We start from the raw sequence: 22325 nt of genomic DNA, 5'->3' as shown, positions 1-22325 counted from the left end.
GCTCTCTCACATGGTCGGAGCCCGCAGAGACCTGGCAGTGACCTCACCACACCACCCAACATCCCCTGCTTGCTAGGAGAGGATCAAGTGCCCATTCAAATTGAAATGAATAGCATGAATGCATAGCCTCTGCTACAAGTTCTTGTGATTCCTACAGAGGATTTTGTCAGTATTTGTGTGCTTCAGCTCTCACCAGGATGGGAACAGCCTGGCTTCTCTCCTCTTCCTGACTTGCTTTGTTTTTCTTCACTTTGTGTGGATAGGGGACCAACTTCAATGATCCTGAGGTAATGGCTAGTAAGTGTGCACTGAGTGTGCACTGAAGGTCCAAGCCAAAACAGGACATTGCTGTGTTTAACCTGTCCTCTCCAGGGACGCTGCCTCTTGCATGCTTCATGTCTGCTTTCTCCCAAAGACAGAAATATTCTAAAATATTGCCTGTTTCTGCCCTCTCCAGAGGCACAATCTGGCAGCTACCAGTCACAGAACTGTGGCGCATGTGGGACATGCTCCTGAGTAATCATCCTGGGCCATGTTGAATGCTTTTGTTTGAGCTGGGCAAAATCCACCACCAGGTGAAATTCTGGCCTTGCTTTCTGAGTTAGAGGAAACAAAATTTGAGTAAGAGATTCAGCACTGGGCCTGTCTGTGCCTATTAAGCCAGCTTCACCTTTTTGAATTGCTTGTGCCACGGCAAAGAGATGCTTAGTGCATACAGAGCCGTGCACAGAAGCTGGCACCGCCAGTGGTGGATTTGCTGTAGGGGCCATCATGAACGCTGCATTCACAAATGAGAGGAGATAGGAAAGCATTTATCTGGGACATGCTCAGGAAGAGACACAATGACAAAACAAGGTTTCTTCCCCTGTCATTACCTCCACATCAGCTGAGTGGGCCAAACACTGCCTGTGCTGCCCACTACTGGCATGCAGAGCCCAGCTCATCAGTCTCAGTGCAGATGGTACCAGCCCCTGGGACCGTGGTGGTCATGTGATCAGTGCCAGCATCCTCACAGGGAGCAGAGAGGGCAGAGGGGCTGGGATGGAGCATGCATGCACTTCAACCCGGGATGTCACATCCTGCTGCCATCCCTCTACCTTTCCTCCATGCAGCAGACAAGGGCAAAGCTGGTACTGCGGCTCCCAAAAGCAGCTGCTCCTCTTCTAGGAGAGGCAAGTGCTTCCCCTTTAGCTTTGCTGCATATGCAGTAAAGAAGGATGTATAATCTATATGCCCTTCATTAGAAATATTAGCAATAAATACAGAAATGAATAATAAAAGCAAATATTGGAGACAGTCAGCCCCAAATTTTCTCACCTCATAAGCTCCCTCGGGGAAAAATCACTGTGAAAATAAAAAGTTTCAACTAAGTTATTACGTTTTATGAAAGGAAAATAATATCTCATGCTCATAAAGAAATATTACCTCCGCCCTTTCCTCGCCTTCAAAATGAATTAAATGTCTATTAAAAAGTACCTTCCTTTTAAAAAGGACAATGAGCACTTTGATTAAAAAGAGCTTTTAAGTATTTATATGATTATCTCTTTTGTCCCCCTGGCAGCATCTGTCTTGCTGACTGCTCAGCATCTGGCACGTGCTGCCTCATGTCAGGAAGGCTCTGATTTCTCATTCAGACAGGGGGTGGGTGAGGGAACAGACATACGGATGCACAGAGAGGCTTTTGCCAAAAGAATAAGGACATTTCCCTGGTTGTCACTGCTGCTGGCTGCTTGGCCACAGCGCTGCTGGAGAACAGCTCTCCTTTCTTCCTGCTGCAGCACGCTGTGGGTACCAGATGGCTAGCTCACTGGGTTGACATCCATCAGTGCTTCTGAGTGCAACATGGCCAGCCAGAGCATCACGGCCCAACATTTCCTCTGACTGTGGGCAAGATTCCTTTTTCTTTTCTCTTTCAGGCCCTTCTGCTTTTTCATACATAATAAGAAGACACAGCAAGACATCCAAAGCCCTCAACCATGGCCTGGCATGGGCATTTTGCATCACTTTGAAGCAGGCTGGAGCAGGCAGTGGTGGGGTGCTTGGGAAAATCCCAGTGCACCATTCGGTGTGCTCATATGCAGGGCATACACAGTGGAAGATCTGTGGGTTTTGCAGGATCAGCCTTATTTTCTGCATATTCATTTTACAAAAACTATCTTTGGTAACACAGTCAATGACTCAGAATAATATTAGTCATCGTTTGTAGCCATGTATAATTCCTCGCTTTGCAGAATTTCAGAATGTTTCTAAGACGATTTAAGCTCTCTGTCATCCACAATAGGTGAAGCAGAATGAGTCCATTTCAAATACCACTGCTTAACTAAGTCTAGAATTGCAGTGGCTTGCTCAAATACGACAGAAATCAACTGTCAAGACATGAGTCCTGCTCACTCTCCAACTAGTAGGAGAGGAGAGATTTAGGCTGCAGGAAGTTTTTTACAATAAGGGTGGTAAGGCACTGGGACAAGTTGCTCAGAGAGGTGGTGGATGTCACATCCATGGATCCTTCAAGGTCAGGCTGAACAATGCTCTGAGCAACCTGATCTAGCTGTAGGTGCACCTGTTCATTGCAGGGGACTTGGACTAGCTGGCCTCTAAGGGTCTCTTCCAAATCAAAAGATTTTATGATTCTATGGTGTGCACCAAGTAGTTCTCCAGTTTCGTTTTAAGATAATGATAAGTACCTGCACCTCTATTTAGAAGTCAGTAAAATGTAAGGAAAACCTTTTGAATTCCCACTCCACTGTCTTCATTCTTATGGCACTTTGCTTCTGAGAACTGCACTGCTATGTGTTACTTGCTTCAAGGGTGGTTGTGGCATCTTAATTCATCCTTTAAAATAAAAGATGCACTGTTAGATTAATCCTCCTTATTATTCAAGTCTTAACTTTTACTGGCTTCCTCAAGAGTTGGACTGAACAGTAAGTCACGTGCATGAAATTAAGTAGATTATCTTTTGGGGGGATTTTTTGTGGTGGAAGAGGTGAAGGCTTTCACCTGCAGCTAATAGAGCCTTGAGGCCTGAAGGAATTGGTAACTACAGGGGCAACAAGTCAAAGCAGGGTTATTTTGTCTTGCCCAGTACTGCATGACTCTTCTGTGTGTCCTAGGACCCCACTGGCTGCACTGCAGGGAAGCACAGAAGGCCAGAGGACCTTTTTGAACTCTCTCCTGCTTTTACACAACAGCCCAATTACAAAGCAGCAGTCAGAGATGGACTCTCAGTTTTGCCTATGGGCCTTGTGTGTGGAAAAAATAGAATGGAAATCCTAGAGTGTCTGGCTCATAAAGGAGCAGGTGCAAAGCTAATGTTTGTGGTGCCATTCATTGACTGTGCCATAATGGATACTACAGCTCAAGACCTTTTTTTTTTTAAACTGTTTGTGTTTACAGTAATCTCAGGGACTGTTCTGCTTTTTTTGTAGACATATATGTCATGAGCATAACTCATGACATACATGTCATGAAGGACATGAAGGACAGTTGTTCTTATTCAGTATTTGCAGGGTAGTCTTTATAGTCTTTACTTGCCTTTGTTGTGGGTTTTTGCTGTTTTTTATTTGGCTTGCATAGAACTCTCAAATCTTGCTTTTTTCACACTTGTTTTCCAGATGAATAGAAGTATAAACTTCTGGTTTATAAAAAAAAAGAAAGGTGATATTCTCATTTGTTTTCAATGCCTAAGGCTTCAAGAAATAGCACATACTGTTAGAAGCCAGAAATAAGATACAAACAATTGGCAATATTGCATCAGTGATTTAGGTGTCTCCTCTCATTTTACCTGCAGTATTAGAAAACAGCAATCCACACGTACGAACAAATAGCACAGCTGGAAAACAAATGACAAAGTGATTTTATTTTACTGAGATGAGTAAAAGTATCTCTCTACAAATAATGTGCCATCTTTAGCCTTCCTCATCACACTGCAAAACAAGGTGGGATTAATTGAACCTAATTTTAGTTCTCTTAGGGATGAAACATCTCACCTAAGTTCATTGCCTAATTCATTCTGCAGTCAATGGAGGCAGTGCCAGACGGTGATTCATCCCACTAACCACTATTCCTGGATTAAATGGGATGAATCAGACAGTGTTGCCTGCCCTGTTACCACCAGCCACAGAGGCCATGCAGACAGCAGCTGGGAGGAGATGTCCAGCTTCTGGCCAGGCCCATGTGGGTGAGGTGAGGGCTTTGTGCTGGCCTCCCCAGAGCTTGGGCACAGCCCATGGGATGCTCCAGCCTGGGAGGCTGTGAGAGAGGCAGAGGAGCTGAGTCAGCCAGCCGAGCTACCAGACGTGTAGCCTGACTTATCACCTTGTGATGCGTCAAGCCATCTCCATGCTTATCTGAGGACCAGAGCTGAATCCTGACTGAAAAGCAAAATAGGCTTAAGAGCAGTTCCTAGAGGAAGCACAAGTTACAATGGAGGAGAAGACACATCAGGCTGCAGACAGAAGTACAGTATCACAGGTTAATGAAGGCAAGCAGTCCCCACCCTGTCAGAACCTGAAGGTCCTCGGTGATGAAGGGTGCCATCACACTTACCTTCTTGGTTTCAAGCACAAGGTCAGTACCTGTGCTCTGTGACAGAACTGAAACTATTCTGAAATTTCTTCCTATATTTGCTCATGTTTACCTTGCCCAGAGAAGCTGTGTATCCCTGCTTAAAGCAAAACAAAACAAAAATGTATCTAATGTAACTGCTAGTGATTAGCGGTTATCCACATACATGTCTAACCCTGTTCTAAAAATCAAGGCTTCAGTGGTATGGCATGACTAGATCTCTATCAGCAGACTATGAATGCTGCAAAACTAGTGCTTTGTTAAGCAGCTTCAGATATCCTACTCATCCTGGATAGCTAAACAGAAACACATAATTTGTCATCTGATTATCTTTAATTATTACCTTTCTGCCAAATCTATACCTTGAGGATAAGATTTACCACAACTTATCCATATTTTACTACCCTGTGAGAAACTGCAAGGATAATGTTGTGGTTTAACTCCCCAAAGCTTTATGGTCTTCTCCTGGCCTAATTCAGGCTGCCTGCCCTGGTTCTACCCTGTTCCCTGTGCCTTCTTGGTGATAGCTCTTCCTTGCTAAGGCTTGACCCAGCCCTGGGTGCATACCCATCAATAACCAAAACACCAGTATACAGTTAGCGCTGCCTCAGCTGAAAACAGGACGGATCATTGTGAAAATAGATACACTTTTGGAGCAAAAACACATAACAGAATTGTTACCACATTTTGTTTTTTTTCTGGAATGTGTGCCTCAATTGTACTTCATGGCTGTCTCTGAGCCTCACTGACCTCTTAATTCCCATTAAAGTGGGGTAGCATGGGACTGCAGAGTGGCTCAAGGTAGCAGTAGCTTGCTCAGTTTTACTAAGGTAGCTGCTCATTGCACCTTTGGACACTTCTTAGGAAAATACAAGGTACATTTTAATTTCCATTCTTATTGCTCTTTAGAAACAAGTTACTGAGTGAAAAGAATAGCAGCAGGTAGGAAACAAAATAAAATAGATCTTCATAAGTTATAGTGGAAATAATGGAGAAGAAAAATGAAGTGACTGCAAAGGCCAGGAGATGTGAATCCAAGGAAGAGGAAGGAAGATGCTGAAGAAGACACTCAGGTGAGTGGATACGTGAAAAATCTGCAAACTAAGGAATGTCTGGGAAAAAGCTGAGTTGACCTATGGACTTCGTACGCTGGTGTCGGTTTATGAAGAAAAAAGTTCTTCATTGTAATGAGAGATAATAACATCGTACTTCCTGATCTGTGGAAGTGCTCTAGAGTGAAGACAACAAGGACAAAATTCCTCTGTTAGTACCAGAACACACTCCAGGCAAGGCTATTTGTGATAGAAGTCTGGGAAGGAAATCTTTTACTCTCAGCAATCAATAGGGAGCCATAAAGACACTCAGAACAGGGCAAATCAAAGTCTATTTTGAAAGGGGTGATTAATTTAGAAGGAAACAGAATGCCTGGCCAGTCTGACCCTTGCCAAATGGAGCACAAATAAGTAACTGTCTTGCTTTGGGGACAGCAGCTTCTCCAGAAAGGCATTAGCAAACTGACTGGATCCTCTGGAGCATAGAATCAGATTTACAATCGTGATCATTGCCCTGTTGCTGACATTCAGCTGATGAAGAAGAGCTTTTTAGAGTGTTTTCACAGAATATTTTAATTCACATTCATCATAATTTCCAGTGTGATTCACTGACTAGCACAGGAAGCTGGAGTCCCAGAGCAAGACTTGCCTGGTTCAAGTTGGATCCACTCTGGGGAACAGGCGGCCTTTCATTTGAATAATGCCTGTGTGGGGATGAACAGAGGCACGGGTGACACTATTTGGAATTAATTTCTATTTATAACCATAAATCAGCATTATAGAAGACATCTTTTTGAAGAGTGAGAGAGGGAACTGGGATTGTTTTGTATGGAGAAGAGGAGGCTCAGGGGAGACTTCATCCCTCTTTCAACTCCTTGAAAGGAGGTTGTGATGAGATGGGGGGAGGTCTCTTCTCCCAAGTAACGGTGATAGGATGAAAGGGAATGGCCTTAAGCTGCAGGAAAATCAGGTTGGATATTAGGAGTAAATTCTTCTCAGAAAGAGTGGTGAGGCACTGGAACAGGCTGCCCAGATAGGTGGTGTAATCACCGTTCCTGGAGCATTCATAAAATGTGTAGGTGTGGTGCATAGGAACACAATTAATGTGTAACATTGATAATAGGTGGACAGTTGAACTAGACGATCTTAGAGGTCTTTTCCAACTTTAATGATTCTATGATTCTGAAGTGTACTCATGGCTCAGCAGCTTTCCATGTGCCAAAGGGAAAGAGCAGCAGAAAAAGAGCAGCTACCACCCAGGCACTCATCCTGCTGGCTGCAGCCCTGATGTGGTGATGGTGTCCTTAGAGTGGGCACAGGATGCCTGATGTGGTGCTAAAGGGAAATGCCAGCAGTGAATTCTAACATGCTAATTCACTTATGGCTTGATTATCTACAAATAGAAATACAGCTCAGAATTTGTAAGCTTAGTGCTGTCCCTTTTCAAGACTGTCTGATCCCTGCGAATGTTCTCTTTAGAGTATTGCCGGAGTTATAACTTAAAGGGTAATAATTCCAAGTTTCCTAAAGAGATATTTTTCCTAATATTTTTTTCAAATTTGTTATGCTGCAACCTTCTGGAATTCCAATCATGTGATAATTGAAATGTAAGTAATTGCAAAGGAGACAAGTTTCAAAGCTCCTAATTCTGCCCTCACCAGGGCTGGTGCACTCTGCAGCTTTGCCAAGTCATTAGCCTATGTCAGCCAAGACTGTTATTGTCCCATCTTTACCACTAACCATCCTGCCAAAAGAAAATAAAGAAACAACTTCTCTAGCAAAAAAATGTTTTTTGACAACACATTCAGACTAAATTCTGGGAACTGACTTAATCTCTACCTGAGAGGGATTGTTTTTACCAGTGTGCAATTGCATGCACACAGGGGTCCTTGAATTAGGTTTTCTGTTGACTTTGTCAATTCACTAAGACATGCTGTTCCATAAACGAACTGACCCAGTCCTGTGTTCTGACACTCCTTAATTTCATGGATTTTAGAGACTAAGCACAGAGATTTATTTTTGGGAGATATTTCTAATAAACATTCACATTTGCTAAAACAGATCCCAGCCATGTTATTCTCTCCATGGGATACAGAGCCATGTCCAATAGAGCAAGAAGAGCTAGCATGGACATTTCATGGCTGCATAAGTAAAAGGTGCAGAAAATCAGTAAAAAAGGGAATGCACAGGTACCCAGAGATGAGTTACAGCTTTAGACTATGAAAAATACCTTGCACATTTTTTAAATATTGGTTTATCTCTTCAGGAAACTGAATGTGGCAGTGTTAATAAAAAGGTGAAGTGGGAAGCAATGTGAATTACCCTGGAAACCATACAAGCTTTGAAAATGCACAGAGAGAATAAGTGACCTTCTGTCACTTCTTAGCCAGAAGTTAGATTAGCAAAATAACAGGGCATCCTACAAGGATGGGATGGGAGGCAGAGAGCCTTTTTGCATTCTGCCCTGCTTCGTCCTTTCTTTTCTCTTTCTCCTTTGTGTTTACTTGGAGAATGTATTGATTGCAGAAATGACAAAGACAAGATAAGTCAAAACTCCTCTTTTTTATTCTGTGAGAGGAGGTTACTCTTGTATCAAATCTAATGCTCCTTGTGTTCTCTCCTCCTCCCTGCACTGACTGGGAAGTCACAGTTAGCTGTGGGTTGCATTTACACTAATGACTGTTTTTCTCCCCCTGCTACCCTTCCCAGACTTATTTACTAAGCTTTTTCTTTCAGCATGACCAATAAAGCATGAATACAAATAGACCCAATCTTTTTTTTTTCCCTCTCATTTTTATTTTGCCACTTTTAGAAGTTACAGAAGAAAATAGTGTCATTCTGTTCCAGAAGGGCTTTTATACCAAGCTGACACTGTACATTTAAATATGTATTGCTTCCTCTATCATTTGCATTTTAATGTTCCAAACCAATAATCATGAAGTCTTGTGTGAAAATGTAAAATAATAAGGATGGGAAGAAATTTGGATCAGATTCTAAACCAAGTTAAATTACACCTAGACATGGCAGTTCATTGAGAGGCCCTTCTAAAAATTTTTTTTTTATATAGATGCAGAGATTCTGACAGAGGATGTGCTGAATTGCTTGGTGTATTTGCACTCTTCCCTTTGGATATTGAATAGGCACAGCCTCACAGGCCTTTTCCTGTGCAGCTGGTGCACTGGCAGTGTGTCTTAGCTCTGCTTTGGAAGAGTCACCCTCCAGGCGTGCTTAGAGTAGGCTCTGCAATTGTTCATTATTTGGCCAATTAGTACAATAGCATTAGCCTGGTGACATTTCACATGTATGTAGCCATATTCTGGAAGCTAGACTGAAAATAATGCATGTTCACATTGGGGGAAAGAAAAAAAAAAAGAGTCATTTGAAGTGCCAGTTATAATATTTTCATGTTCTGCTTCATTATTGTCATCATTTAGCTCCCCATTATAGAAAAGAAGAACAGAATATTCAAATTAGAATTTACCTCGTGGACTTAAGAATCTCATCTTATGTGCAAAGTGACCCAATTGCTAGAAATTTATTTGTTGGAGCTATTGTGCAGTGTAACAAAAAGCTTTTTCTGTGCTTCTGTTGAATCGTCTCTGTATGAGAAGGCTTAGCTTGGAAAAAATGATAACTGGTGGTCCAGTTATAACAAAACATTTTTCTGTGCATTTCACTCTACTTTTTTTTTCTTTTTCAGTAGAAAAAAAAAATACTGTTTTGAAAGTAAAATGCGTTTCTTGTATCACAGCTGTCATGAATTTAAGTTCCCTCTTGGATCCTTAACACAGTCTATTTCAACGGCAATATTTTGCTTCTTTGATAAGCACCAAGCACTGAAGAACAAGATGTTGAATATTTTAGATGTAAATCTGACAGGAGGCAATTTTTTTTAGTCTTAGGATAGAGCCAGAAATAATTGCAGAAGGGTGAACCCCTCAGATAGCATAACAACCACTATGGGTGTTTGCTTAGAGCCAGAATGAAGCTCAAGATGTTTTTGAGCTTAGAAAATGGCCACTTGTATACATGCATCTTTACATGACTGCTAGCTTGTGGTTCCAGCTATGAAAATCATCCGGAAAAACTGTAAGAAGATTATTTTCTGTAAATCCCCTGACAGAAGCCAAGAGGCCTTGGAAACATACAAAAGCAGCTGTTTACATGAGCTTTTCACCTATAACCCAGGTAGATAAATCATTAAAATCAAGGTAAATACTGGGACATTTTGGTATCCATCCATTTCTTACACTCTCTCATTTAAAGTATTTTGCTGTTTCTTTGCCTGCTTTAGCCTTTTTTGCTTCCAGGCTTCCCTTCAGGTCTCAGATCAGTGCTTTCACCAAGACCAGCCTTAATTTGAAGCTAAGCAAACCTTGCTACCTTGCTGATAACATGCAGCTTTGGGCATTCTCTCTCTTCTTCAGTGTTCTCCGTCTCTCCCTTTGATCGCCGTAATGATGCAATGAGCTTCAGGAAAAGATGAAAGTAAGAGGATAACAAGTAAGGGGAAACATGAGCAGAGGGAAGGTAAGAAAAGAATGGATGCCTGAATTTCCCCCCCTCTTTCATTTTCATGTGAACAGTATTTCTTTTCTACAAGAGTTTCTCAGACATTCTGAAGAGCTGCTATGTTACAACTCATTAAATTAAGTCTCTATATTTGCTGCTTAAGAAGATGTTATCTTTGGCACTCTTGGAAACTAATGTTTGGTTGTTGTGGCTTTGCCACTGGCACAGAAGCATTTCCTGCATGAATGCAAATTGCTGAAGCTCCCGACTTCCTGGCTGGATGTGGCTCAATTCTGTGTGTTAAACTGATGGAATTAATGTTTAGTCCACCAGATGGGCTGGCTTCTGGCTGATGGCTGTCTCTGCAGAAAAGAAGGTCTAGTTGGAGAGGGCAGAAGGACTTGGAGCTCTGACCTGAGATGCCCCACTGAAAATCATGGCTCAGATGCATGGATCTGGATGCCCAGCACGTGCCTCAGCCTCACCACCCTTGCAAATTTGTCTGGGGTTATATCTTGCCCCCTTATGCAGCTTGGAACTGTGGCCTGGCCCTCACCCCATACCCACAGCACAGCCTCTTGCCTGGAGGAGAGCATGGGTGAGAGGTCCTAGCTTGTGGGGTGAAGCAGGCAGCATGCCAATCAGGTGCTGCCTAAAATAGCTGGTAGGAAATGCTGAAGAAAGTGGGGTGGATCTAGCATTTAACATATTCATCAGGTGAGCCCTTGAGCTAGATCAGCCCTTCCTTGGAGAAAATGGTGGTGTTTCTCTCCACGTGGAACACTCTTTTGAGAAATGAATTCATTCTTTCAAATCCTCCCAGCATCATGGATTTCACTCTTCATAGAATCATAGAATCACTGGAGTCAGAAGCAACTCCCAAAGGTCATCTAGTCCAACTCCCCTACAGTTAGATCACGGTGCTTAGAGGTTCTCCAAGAATGGAGCATCCACCACCTCTCTGGGCAGCCTATTCTAGTGTCTCTCCACACTTAGTGGAAAAAATATATTCCTTAAATCTAATCTAAGTTTCCTCTCTTTTAGTTTGGAACAATTTCCTCTTGTCCTATCATAACAGATCCTGCAAAACAGTTTGTCCCTTTCTTTCTTAGTGCTCTACTTTGGATACTGAAAGGCTGTTCCAGGTCTCCCTGGAGCCTTTTCTTTATCAGGCTGAAGAGCCCCAGCTCTCTCAGCCTCCTTGTAGGGGGGAGTTCCATCCTTTGGATCACATTTGTGGCCCTCCTCTGGATGCATTCTAAAAGGTCCACATTTTTCCTGTACAGAGGGCTCCATATTTGGATGCAGTACTCCAGATGAGGTCTTACTAGTGCAGAGTAGAGGGGCAAGATCACTTCCCTCAACCTGCTGACCACACTTCTTCTGGTGCAGTCCAGGATACAGTAGGATTTCTGAGCTGCAAGGGCACATTACTGGCTTGTGTCCATCTAGCCATGCGCCAGTATCCTCAAGTCCTTTTCAGCAGGGTTATGCTCCATCCTTACATCCCTCAGCATGCATTGATAGCAGGGATTACCACAACCCAGGTGCAAGACCTTGTACTTGGTTTTGTTGAACCTCATGAGGTGTTCCTGGGCCCACTTCTTGAGCCTGTCTAGGTTCCCCTGGATGGAATCCCATCCCTTGGATGTGTTGACCACACCACACAGCTTGGTGTTACCCACAAATGTGCTCAAGGTGTGCTTAATCCCACTATCAATGTCATCAGTGAAGATATTAAAGAGCATATGTCACAGTACTGACTCCTGAGGGACACCATTCATCACTGATCTCCATCCAGACATTTAGCCATTGACCACCACTTTCTGGGTACAACGTCACAACCTGCTACTCATCAGATCCACATCTTTCCAATTTGGAGAGAAAAATGTTGTGGGGGACCATGTCAAAGGCCTTTTGACACCAGTGTCTCTTCCCTTATCCACTGATGCACTTATACCATCATAGAAGGCCATGGGGTTGGTCAGGTAGGACCTGTCCTTGGTGAAGCCATGCTGGTTATTCCATATCATCTCCCTCTTTTCCATGTGCCTTAGCATAGATTTCAGGAGGATCTGCTCCATGACCTTCCCCAGCACAGAGGTGAGGCTAACAGGTTGGCAGTTCCCTAAGTCATCCTTTCCATCCTTCTTAAAAATGGGTGTGATGTTGCCTTTTTTCCAGTCACCAGGGATTTCACCTGATCACCATGACTTTTCAAATATCATTGAGAGTTGGTGGCAACTACATCAGCCAGTTCCTTCAGGACTCTGGAATGTATCTCATTGGGACCCATGGATACTCTTGGTACTCTTTTCTGACTTCAGCACTCCTAACCATGAGATTTCTTCAGGATCTCTTACTGAAACTGTGCTATCTTACCTGGACCTCATACATGTATAGACCAGGCATAGACCCTCCCATGTCCCTAGTAGATCCCTTGAGAACAATGGGAAAAGTGACAGAGCTGCAAATAAGATTTCGGGGCCATGTAACTCAGGAAGCTGTACTCACTGATGGCCAGGCACTGTTCTGGAAATTAGGTTTGCACTTGTCCAAGGCCCTAGTCCTGTGTGGGCAAAGGGGTGACTGTGTAAAAGAGACTTCTCACCACTTCATCACAGAATCACAAAATCACAGAATTGTAGGGGCTGGAAGGGACCTCCAGAGATCATCGAGTCCAACCCCCCTGCCAAAGCAGGTTCCCTACAGTAGGTCGCACAGGTAGGCATCCAGGCAGGTCTTGAACATCTCCAGAGAAGGAGACTCCACCACCTCCCTGGGCAGCCTGTTCCAGTGCTCCGTCACCCTCACTGTAAAGAAGTTCTTGCGCACATTTGTGCGGAACTTCCTATGCTGCAGTTTCCAGCCGTTTCCCCTTGTCCTGTCTCCACTCACCACTGAAAAGAGTCCGGCCTCGCCATTCTGCCCCCCACACCTTAGATATTTGTAGACCTGGATCAGGTCCCCTCTCAGTCTCCTTTTCTCAAGGCTGAACAGACCCAGTTCACTCAGCCTTTCTTCATAGTGGAGATGCTCCAGGCCCTTCACCATCTTCGTGGCCCTCCGCTGGACTCTTTCCAAGAGATCCCTGTCTTTTTTGTACTGGGGAGCCCAGAACTGGACGCAGTACTCCAGATGAGGCCTTACCAGGGCAGAGTAGAGGGGGAGGATCACCTCCTTTGACCTGCTGGCCACGCTCTTTTTAATGCACCCCAGTAAGCCATTGGCCTTTTTGGCCACAAGGGCACACTGCTGGCTCATGGCCAACCTGTCATCCACCAGGACACCCAGGTCCCTTTCCGCAGAGCTCCCCTCCAGCAGGTCATCCCCCAACCTGTACTGGTGCATGGAATTATTCCTCCCCAGATGCAAGACTCTACACTTGCTTTTGTTAAACCTCATCCGGTTTTTTTCTGCCCAGCTCTCCAGCCTATCCAGGTCTTGCTGAATGGCAACACAGCCTTCAGGCGTGTCAGCCAATCCTCCCAACTTCGTATCATCGGCAAACTTGCTGAGGGTGGCCACTATCCCCTCATCAAGGTCATTGATGAAGATGTTGAACAAGACCGGACCCAGCACAGACCCCTGAGGAACACCGCTAGTTACAGGCCTCCAACCGGACTCTGCACCACCAACAACGACCCTCTGTGCTCTGCCAGTCAGCCAGTTCTCAACCCACCTCACTGTCCACTCATCTATCCCACACTTCCTCAGCTTTGTTATAAGGATGTTGTGGGGGACAGTATAAAATGCCTTGCTGAAATCAAGGTAGACTACATCCACTGCTCTTCATGAGAGTTTTGACCTTCTGAGGACATATTTACTGGTTTGGTCTCTGCCAAAACAATTGTGACAGAATATTAGCTTGCAAAACTGGCCAGAACTGTGAGATCAAGCAAGTTTTGAGGCTCTGTCTTTGGGATGCAGGTGATACATGTGAGCCCTGCTTGGGCTCCTAGGCTCCAGCTTTGCAAAAGTACCTAAGTGTTGCAGCATGGTTATATGATCCTTCTGTTGAAGGCAAAGAATCCATCCCTTGTTTTCTGCCTCCTTCCAGGGGCTGGAAGTACATTTCCTAGCATCCCACTTTTTCTGTATAATGCTTTGAGATATTTTGTGTGCATGGAGTCTTTATATCCCACGTGCTGAATTGTATCAAATATATACAAGTTTTCATAAGTAATGGAGTTGACAACATAGTCTTAAGCTGAAGTTCTTTTGAAAAGGGTTATTAGAAAAGCTACCTTTGCCTAACTTAAAGCTATTGGCAGTCAGTAGAAAGTTTGCTGCTTCTGTTTGTGGCTGGTAGTAAATTGCACAATTGAAGATGTGCTCAGAAGAGCAAACCGAGCAGTTGGACACAGACATGCACACCTCCTTATCTATTGTAAGCAGTTTGTTATTCTGTGTAACCAGGAATATGAACTTCTTTATCTGAGTGCCTGTGCATGCTTCTGTCTACATGATGTGTGGCTGTAGTCAAAGACTGAAATGATCCAGCGTGTTTGGAGAATCTGCTAAGAATGGAGTACTCAAGACAACTCCCCAAAATCTGTGGCTCTGCTGTGAACCACAAAGACCTGATCAGTCAGACAAAAATAGGAAGTCTTGCCCTATTTGCAATGTAGAAGGGAGGAAAGGAGACAAAAATGTTACCGAATATAGGAAATATTTTTAGGCTTTATGGGCTGCATCTTATTGCAGTATGTGAACATTCAGTCTGCACAGGGCAGGAATCTTCTCTGCAGTTTCCAATTGTATGTGTTGTTAATTACAACAAGAAAAATGAGACTTATGCAATACTTGTTATGTCTGTTGTTCTTGTTCCTGGTTTTCTCGCTTGCAAGGAATAGGAAACAACAACAAAAAGACTGGTGCTATTTATATACTGCTCAGGCTGCTAGCTATAAACTCATTTAGCTATTTCCTTTCATGCCAATTCTATAAGATTTGAAGATGGTTTGAGCAGCATGAATATCTCATCACCATGGGTACCAAAGTGGGACCTCTGGAATGGTTTCTGCTCTCCAAGGTCAAGGTACTCACCCTAACCCACCTCTGTGCTGGGGAGCGCTCAGGTGAGGAGTGGCTTCCAATATGCTTGTGTCCTCACAGAAGAAGAGCCGATGCATTCGAACTGTATTTCATGCTGCTGTTGTCCTTGGATAGCATTTCAGGGAATAAATATGTGCAAAAGTATCAGGCAAGCAAATTATGGAATTGATTCTGATGCCCTTACTTTCATAACATAGCACAAGAAGACTCAGAGTGGAATTCTACGAAACAAGGTGCTTTTTAGTGTGTGCCAAGATTGCAGATCTTTCTATGCAGCTTATATTTATCTTCTCTGAGGGTACACTTACAGGATCAACATCTGGTCCTCAGGGAAATCCATCTGGTAAAAGAACACGTGTCACTCTGTAGTAATGCAATTGTAAATTTATAATGAAGGGGTAAACAAACCCAAATGGAGTAATTTAGAAATTTTCTATTCCAATTTTAGCTGTTTTATTGTTTATTCCAATTTTAGCTTTGCCTTAAATTCAGTTCACATTTTTCAGCTAGGAGTCAGTTAGGATTGGAAACAATGCAGAGTATTTTCCTTAAATTTTTATGACACCACATTTCATACTTCAGTATTTTGAAGTCTCCCCTCACCCAAGTATTTTGGCATATATCTCTGTATCTTAAAAGAGACCTTCAGTAACAAGTTGAGGTTTCAAAGAATCAGCCATTCCATGATTAAAATCTCATTCTCAACTAATTTTATTTTAAACGTGTAATAAAAAATGCAGTAACCAAAAGCTCAGAAGGTTTCAAGTAAGTACTAACACTTGATGTTGAGCACCATCAGTCCTTTTGTCCGTTGCAATTCCTGTGCAATGTGTCTAACCAATTATAAGGATACAGAATTTAGGTGGTATCTCTCTGTGGTTAATACAGAAGTCTAGCTATTCTGTAATTATTATAATATACAATAATGAAACAGTAATTTCATTCCTTCTACGTAATGCACTCTACCAGCTTTAATTAAACCTAGCAACCTCATTAGTGGATATCATTATATCAGCTTCAGGGAAGCAATACTATCTAGTGAATAAAAGATTATTGCATGATTTTGGAGATCTGGAATATCAGATGCATCCCGAGGCTGCTATTAGACTCTGGGCAATTCACTTCAAGTCTCTGGGCCCTTTTTTTACTCACTGACCTAGTGAAGTCTATGGTGTTTAGACTAAAATGCTCTGAATTATGTGGGTTCCAAATATCTGTATGAGCACTGCATTTTTGCAAATGAACTAGTGAAGACGCAGAGAAGTGCTGCCTGAAACCACAAAATGAGATATTGTTGGTTCCCGGATGTCCCCAGATATTCTGAATTTCAGTAAAAATACATTACCCGTGGATTAAAACTATATTTGTTCTGCACCATCTTCCTTACCTGGTGCTGGCTGGGAACAGCCTGCAATGTTTCACACAGACACCCAGAGCGCTTCCAGTGGAAGATGTAGACTATGCCCCATCACTTCATGTGGGTTTGTGAAAGGGATTAGGTCGAGCTTTGTCTCCTCTTGCCATTTAATTGATTTTGAGAGCCTTACCCAGGCTACAGCAGAGGGCTCTACCTGGGTGACTGTGTGCATGTGTCAGCAATCTGGTTTTCAGAGATGCTGAAAACCAGACAGGTTCAACCTGAAGATGTTGGTAGGGCTTCAGAGCTGGAATAGGTGCTGCTTCCCTGACATGATCAGCTTCTACGTTGTCCCCTAAGAAAAGAGGTGTATTTTCTAAAAGGGAAGGCAAACAGAGCAGGAGGGAGTCACATCAGCTTGTCAGCAAAGTGCCATGGGCAGCATCGAGTCTTGGCAGGTGAGAGGGTTGGGAGGAAGACAGCAACAGGTGGATGTAGCAGCAGGGGTTGTTAGTGCTTTTGCTACAGGAATTCACTTTTTCCTCCACTGTCACCTATTTGGTGTTGTTACCAGCAGCATGTTTTAACAAAACTGACTTTTCTTTCCTCCCTGTGCACCACTGAGGTTACAGCTGGAGAGCCCCCACTTTGCTGTGCTCTTTCTGAGGCAGAAGATGCTTCAAATCTGTGTCTGTGGGGCTGAGTGTGAGATCTGACCAAGTAGGCTGTGGAGATGAGGAAGTAGGACAGTGTTCCTGAAGGCTCAATGGGTGACTGAAGTGCAGTGTATTCAAGGACTCTTACACATCCTTCTCTGTCTGGCAGCTTTAAAGTGAGAACAATCAGCTGGGGATCATTGTCTTACTTGGTGCATGCAAAGAGGAGGCTGCCTGGTTGGCTGTTGCAGCACAAGTCATGCACTAACTACTGACTAGTTGTGATGACTGCAGCACGAAATGTGGATTTGTCAGAAATGCACAGCCAGTTTATTTCATGCTCACTATATGTGAATTTTTTTGTGGACAAATTAGCATATTTGTGCATCAGTATATTTAAGATGTTATATTTTTTACTTTCTCCCCTCCTTTACAGTAGATCAAGTCTCAAATACCCACTGATACTGAAGTTACACTAACAATATGAAGCTGCAGGTGAATTTAAGGCATCTTGTGTGGTTTAGCAGTGGAAAAGTATGGATGATTGCAGGTTGCAACATGAAGTTGCAATCTTTTCAGCTTTGCCCTCTAGTGATTGGAAGTGATTCATTCATCACATTGGCTCAATCTCTGTGTTATTCTGAAGGAACAGCATGCCAAAACAGACTGTCATGTGAATATCTCTGTATTTTCCAAAGCTGACTCTCACATTTTTCCAGTAAATCAGAAACCCAAGCAAGTTTTTTCCAGTTCTGACTTTGATACCCACACTACTTATCTGTTCTCCCAACTGAACTTAGGAAACGTAGCTAGAAACATCACTGTTGCTATTATTAGATGCTGTTAATACATACGTTTTGCAGAAAACAGTGGTGATCAGTCATGGCTTACCAAGTATACTGATTAGAGACACTAGGAAATCCCAGCTCCCAGCCCTTAATCTTACCTCTTGTTGGACTTCATACAAATATGTTTTCATCACAAGATATACAACTAGCACACCAGCTAGTTCAATGAGCTCAAGTTCCGTGGCCCATGGCAGCCTATGGCACAGTGCTCTGGGCGCAGGAAGCAACATTTTCACAGTGCAGACAAAGGCTAAGCTTCCTTCTGTCCCCACTACATCCATAGACTTGAACTGGCAACACATAAGCACATGTCTGAGAACATTATCTCTGGCAAGTATCAACATGCTAATAGGAAATCTTGGGGAGCTAACTCAGGGAAAACCACAAGAATTCATGGATCACCTAATATCTACTTGCAGCTGCAATGTAGATACAGCAGTGTATCTCTGTGCAACACTGCTCTCTGCTTCCTGGAACAAGTCATGAGTTCATTGCTACCACATCCACTAGCAGTATCTGCTAGCATTTGTGGAGATCAGCTTTGCACTGAAGGGCTTTTAAGATCCTTCTTGAAACTAAGTATTCATTACCTGACATACATGTGTTTGAGTAGTGTTTATGAAAAGCAGCTCAACTCTATCTTGGTTTTGTAAGGAAACAGGCAAGTGAGATCTGAGGCATTAAATATCCAAATTCACTGTGAAAATTAGATGAAGAGTGCAAGAGCAAGGCAAATCAAAGCCACTCTCATCACAGAGCTGAAAAAGATACTCCCATCCCTCTAGAGAAGCAGATGGCATCTGCAGTATGAACATCAGCAGTTCACAGCCACCACTGTGCACATGTCCTTGCACCAACAGCCCCAGGTTCAAAGAAGGGAAACAATGGGAACAGAGAATGAACTAAGGAATATAGAAAAAAGGTGGAATTTAAGAAAAACTAGGACAAAAATCTCTAGGAATCAGGGAAGTCTTCTCTTGCACTTCTGTGCAGAATGCAATCTGTGTGTGCAGCTGTTAATTTTACCATATATTCCACTTTAAAGTAATGGAATGAATTGAATTAGCTTGTGAGATAGCAAGCTGATTTGTCTGATGGTTTCTATACGACACTTAAATCCAGATGGTTTTTCCTGCTAATGATTTCACTTCTGTTGCATGTATATGTACAAGATGCTCAGGTACATTATATATAATTAAAGATGAACTCCATTACTTATCTACTGAGAAGATAAACTTTGCTTGTCCCTGACACACGTGGTTGATCCTCATGCCTCATACATCCAGGTGCCTCATATATCAATATAACTCTAGCAAATGGAAATACATTCACAGACTGTCCAATCTGAGGAATGTCATGATCAGGTCATTCGCAAATTATAAAAAAGTCATTTGCATTTAATGGATCCTGGATCTGGAGATAGTATGTAGGTGCTGAGACAGCCTTCCAGCCTCCAGAATGTCCCAAACCTTTGGAAACATTAGTGAAATAATGATCACAGCACATCTGCATTACTAATTCTTTCTTGAGAAAAAAAAAAAAAAAATAGGCACAGAAATAGGAATCTTGAGCAAGAACATGTATAGAAAAACTGGGTATCAAAATTCACTTATGAAGACCCTGCTGCTTACCCTTAACTCTGAGATCATCCTTCCATGATTCAGGAACAGTTTCATCATAGACATACAGGGGATGAGAGAGAAATAGCTCAATACCAAGATTCCAGCTGTGACCACAGCCTGAGCTGGCCACAGTTCCTTGTGCCAGAGGTCATGAGTTTGACAGGTTCCTGCTGTACAAATCCCACTGCAATACAGAAGCAAAAACCAGATGATTTCTATCAACTTCTTATAATTATAAACAAAAGACAATGAGAAACATCAGGGAGTCACATTTCACTGGAGGATAGAGACAGTGGGGGGCATAATTAGCATTGGAATCACATCTGCATCAAATTGAAAATTAGTAAAAACAAAGGAAACTCTTCACTTTGCAACTTTGCAGATGAAAAGCAGCAATTCTTCCATGCATAGCATATTTTTTGTTAAAATTGCTGTCTTACTACTTACAGGATTTAAATAAAAGATCCATAAAAATAGAAAATCCATTTATCCACCCATCTGAGGGGCATGTTCCCCACATATATGTGCTATTCATGCTTTTAAGATGGAAGGATGGATAGATACCTAATTGTTGCTAGATGATTTTCTCCAGCAGCAGTCAGATCAGCTTTTTGCTCCTTCCTATTAGATTATGGTCATTTTAATAAAGCTGACTCAGGTACAAGTCACACCTCAGAGAGAGAAGACAGAAAACCAGAATTTGCAGACCTGCTGTTTGTCTTCTGCCCTTTGCCACACAGACATTAAACAGTGCTTGGATGTCTGCATCAATTCAGTTTAGTGTGGAGATGCCCTCCTGCATGGAGCATCACCCTGGAATACAGAGGACTGAGAGTCTCTTTTGCCTCTTCCACTGTCTTGGCAGTCTTGGCACTTGGAGAAAATCTCACCTCGATCCTTGGAGCCTGATTTCTTTTAACTGTAAAATGAGATAAATGATGCCAAATTCCCTTGTAAAATTATGGATAAAAAGCATCACTGTCCTCCAAGGTGACAAGTGGTAGAAGGAAGCTCAAAAGGGAGTTCAGCCCACAGAGATCCTTAGGTCTCCTTTGACAAAAGTATCTGTGGAACTGGATGTCCAAAGCAGAGTGCCTGCTTAGCAGTATCCATCTTAGACACAAGACTATCTGAACTGTCTGCCCCTGTCCCTGAGTGGCTTTCCCTGGGTAGCTGGCTGGAAAATATGTCTCAATATTTAGCAATCCAAAAGCCATCTGCCAGCAAGGACACAAGGCTCAGGGATGTCCCTAGATACCTTCCATGTCCACCCTGACTGCCTGTGTCAGGGAGTGCATTTCTTTCCTTGCTCCATCAGTGATGAGGAGCACAAAGCACTCCCCTAAGCCAAGGAACTGAGCTAAGCAGCTCTGGGTTCTGATACATAATTTAAAGCTTTTAACTAAGCACTCTTTGCTAGCACAGATCAAACGGTGGAAGCTGAGTTGACAGGTTAATCCCATTGTCAGGAGATTTCAGTATTTCCAAAGCAGGTTTCATCTGGATTTGGAGTGAAACCCTGAGGCTGCTGCTCCTCCAGGAAGAGAGCAGAGTACCCATCCAGAGAGCTAAGGCAGCCCTGGGCTGAGAAGCTGATGGGAAACATGACAAGGTTTGGCCAGTCCTGCACCCTGCCAGAGCTGCTTCTAAAACTCACCTTTTATGGAATACTTTGACCTTGTCAGCAGGCAGTTCCAACAATCAAAAAGCTTAGTCCACTTTTTTTATTTCCTAGGCAGCTCTATTCTGACAATATGCAATATGCATTTGTCCAAAAAGATGCCTATAAAACCACTAAACTTGCAATTTTTCCTCTGAAGACTCAAAAGCCTCACAGCCTCATTGAATATTTGGGCTCTTTCATTCTGCTGTTGTTTTGACAATGTAGAGAAAGGCCCAGATGAGAACAGCTGTTCTAAAACTGTTCTTCACACAGATGGGAAGATCTGAATGCTGCAATGTAGTACTCGTCCTGCCCACATCCTTCTGATTCCACATCTGAACTATTCCCGTATAAGCATGAGGCCAATCTCTAGTTAAGAGTTGAATGCCTCCAGAAACCCACAAGAAATAATTGTTTTTACTGAAATGACTTTCCCTAGATAGTGGAAAACACTTCACAATAGCTTGTACATTTGTAATTCTTTACTATCCAAGTCCCAGCAATACAGCAAGGTAATAAATCTCACTAAAGAGTGATGTGTGGTATAATTGATGGGAATAGGTAGATATGAATCTTGAACATCTGTACATCTGATATGTGCATAGCGAAGGGGACAAAACTAAATATATTGGCACCCTTAATATCTTTCGTCAAGCTTAATTATAAATACAAAATATAATCTCAGTTTTCCATTCTTCTTTTAGAACCTCATAATTCCTATGGAGTTGATGATGATTTTTGTGGCTGAAAATAAACATTAGGTCACAATTCTGCTTTCTCAGTTCAGTGCAAAACATGAGCAATATCTCTAGGTCATCACTACATCACTCCAGAAATCACTGCATGTGTGACGCTGCAGAAATCTGCTTCTCTGGCACCTGCAGAGGCATAGCTCAGCTTGAAGATCCTCTCACAAACTGTCACATGGTCAGCAGGAAAAATATCACATTCTTTTCTGGTCAGCAAAAGATGGAGTTGTTTTTGAAAACAACTG

The 22325-nt window shown here is 42.8% G+C and overlaps 1 long non-coding RNA gene across 1 annotated transcript; it reads right to left on the bottom strand.

Annotated features, from left to right (window-relative positions):
• Window positions 1–1317: 1317 nt before the first annotated feature.
• Window positions 1318–19690, bottom strand: LOC122194224. Its single transcript, XR_006183071.1, has 3 exons — window positions 19678–19690; window positions 15177–15290; window positions 1318–1344 (listed from the first exon to the last, which is right to left on the bottom strand). It is a non-coding gene; the product is annotated as an uncharacterized LOC122194224 (long non-coding RNA).
• Between the last annotated feature and the right edge of the window lie 2635 nt (window positions 19691–22325).

The sequence above is a fragment of the Lagopus leucura genome, unplaced genomic scaffold, assembly GCF_019238085.1.
Source record: "Lagopus leucura isolate 7727_CA_CO unplaced genomic scaffold, USGS_WTPT01 Super-Scaffold_73, whole genome shotgun sequence".
NCBI classification, from domain to species: Eukaryota; Metazoa; Chordata; class Aves; order Galliformes; family Phasianidae; genus Lagopus; species Lagopus leucura.
The sequence above is the reverse complement of the archived record's forward strand: the minus strand, read 5'-3'. Positions and strand labels throughout refer to the sequence as shown.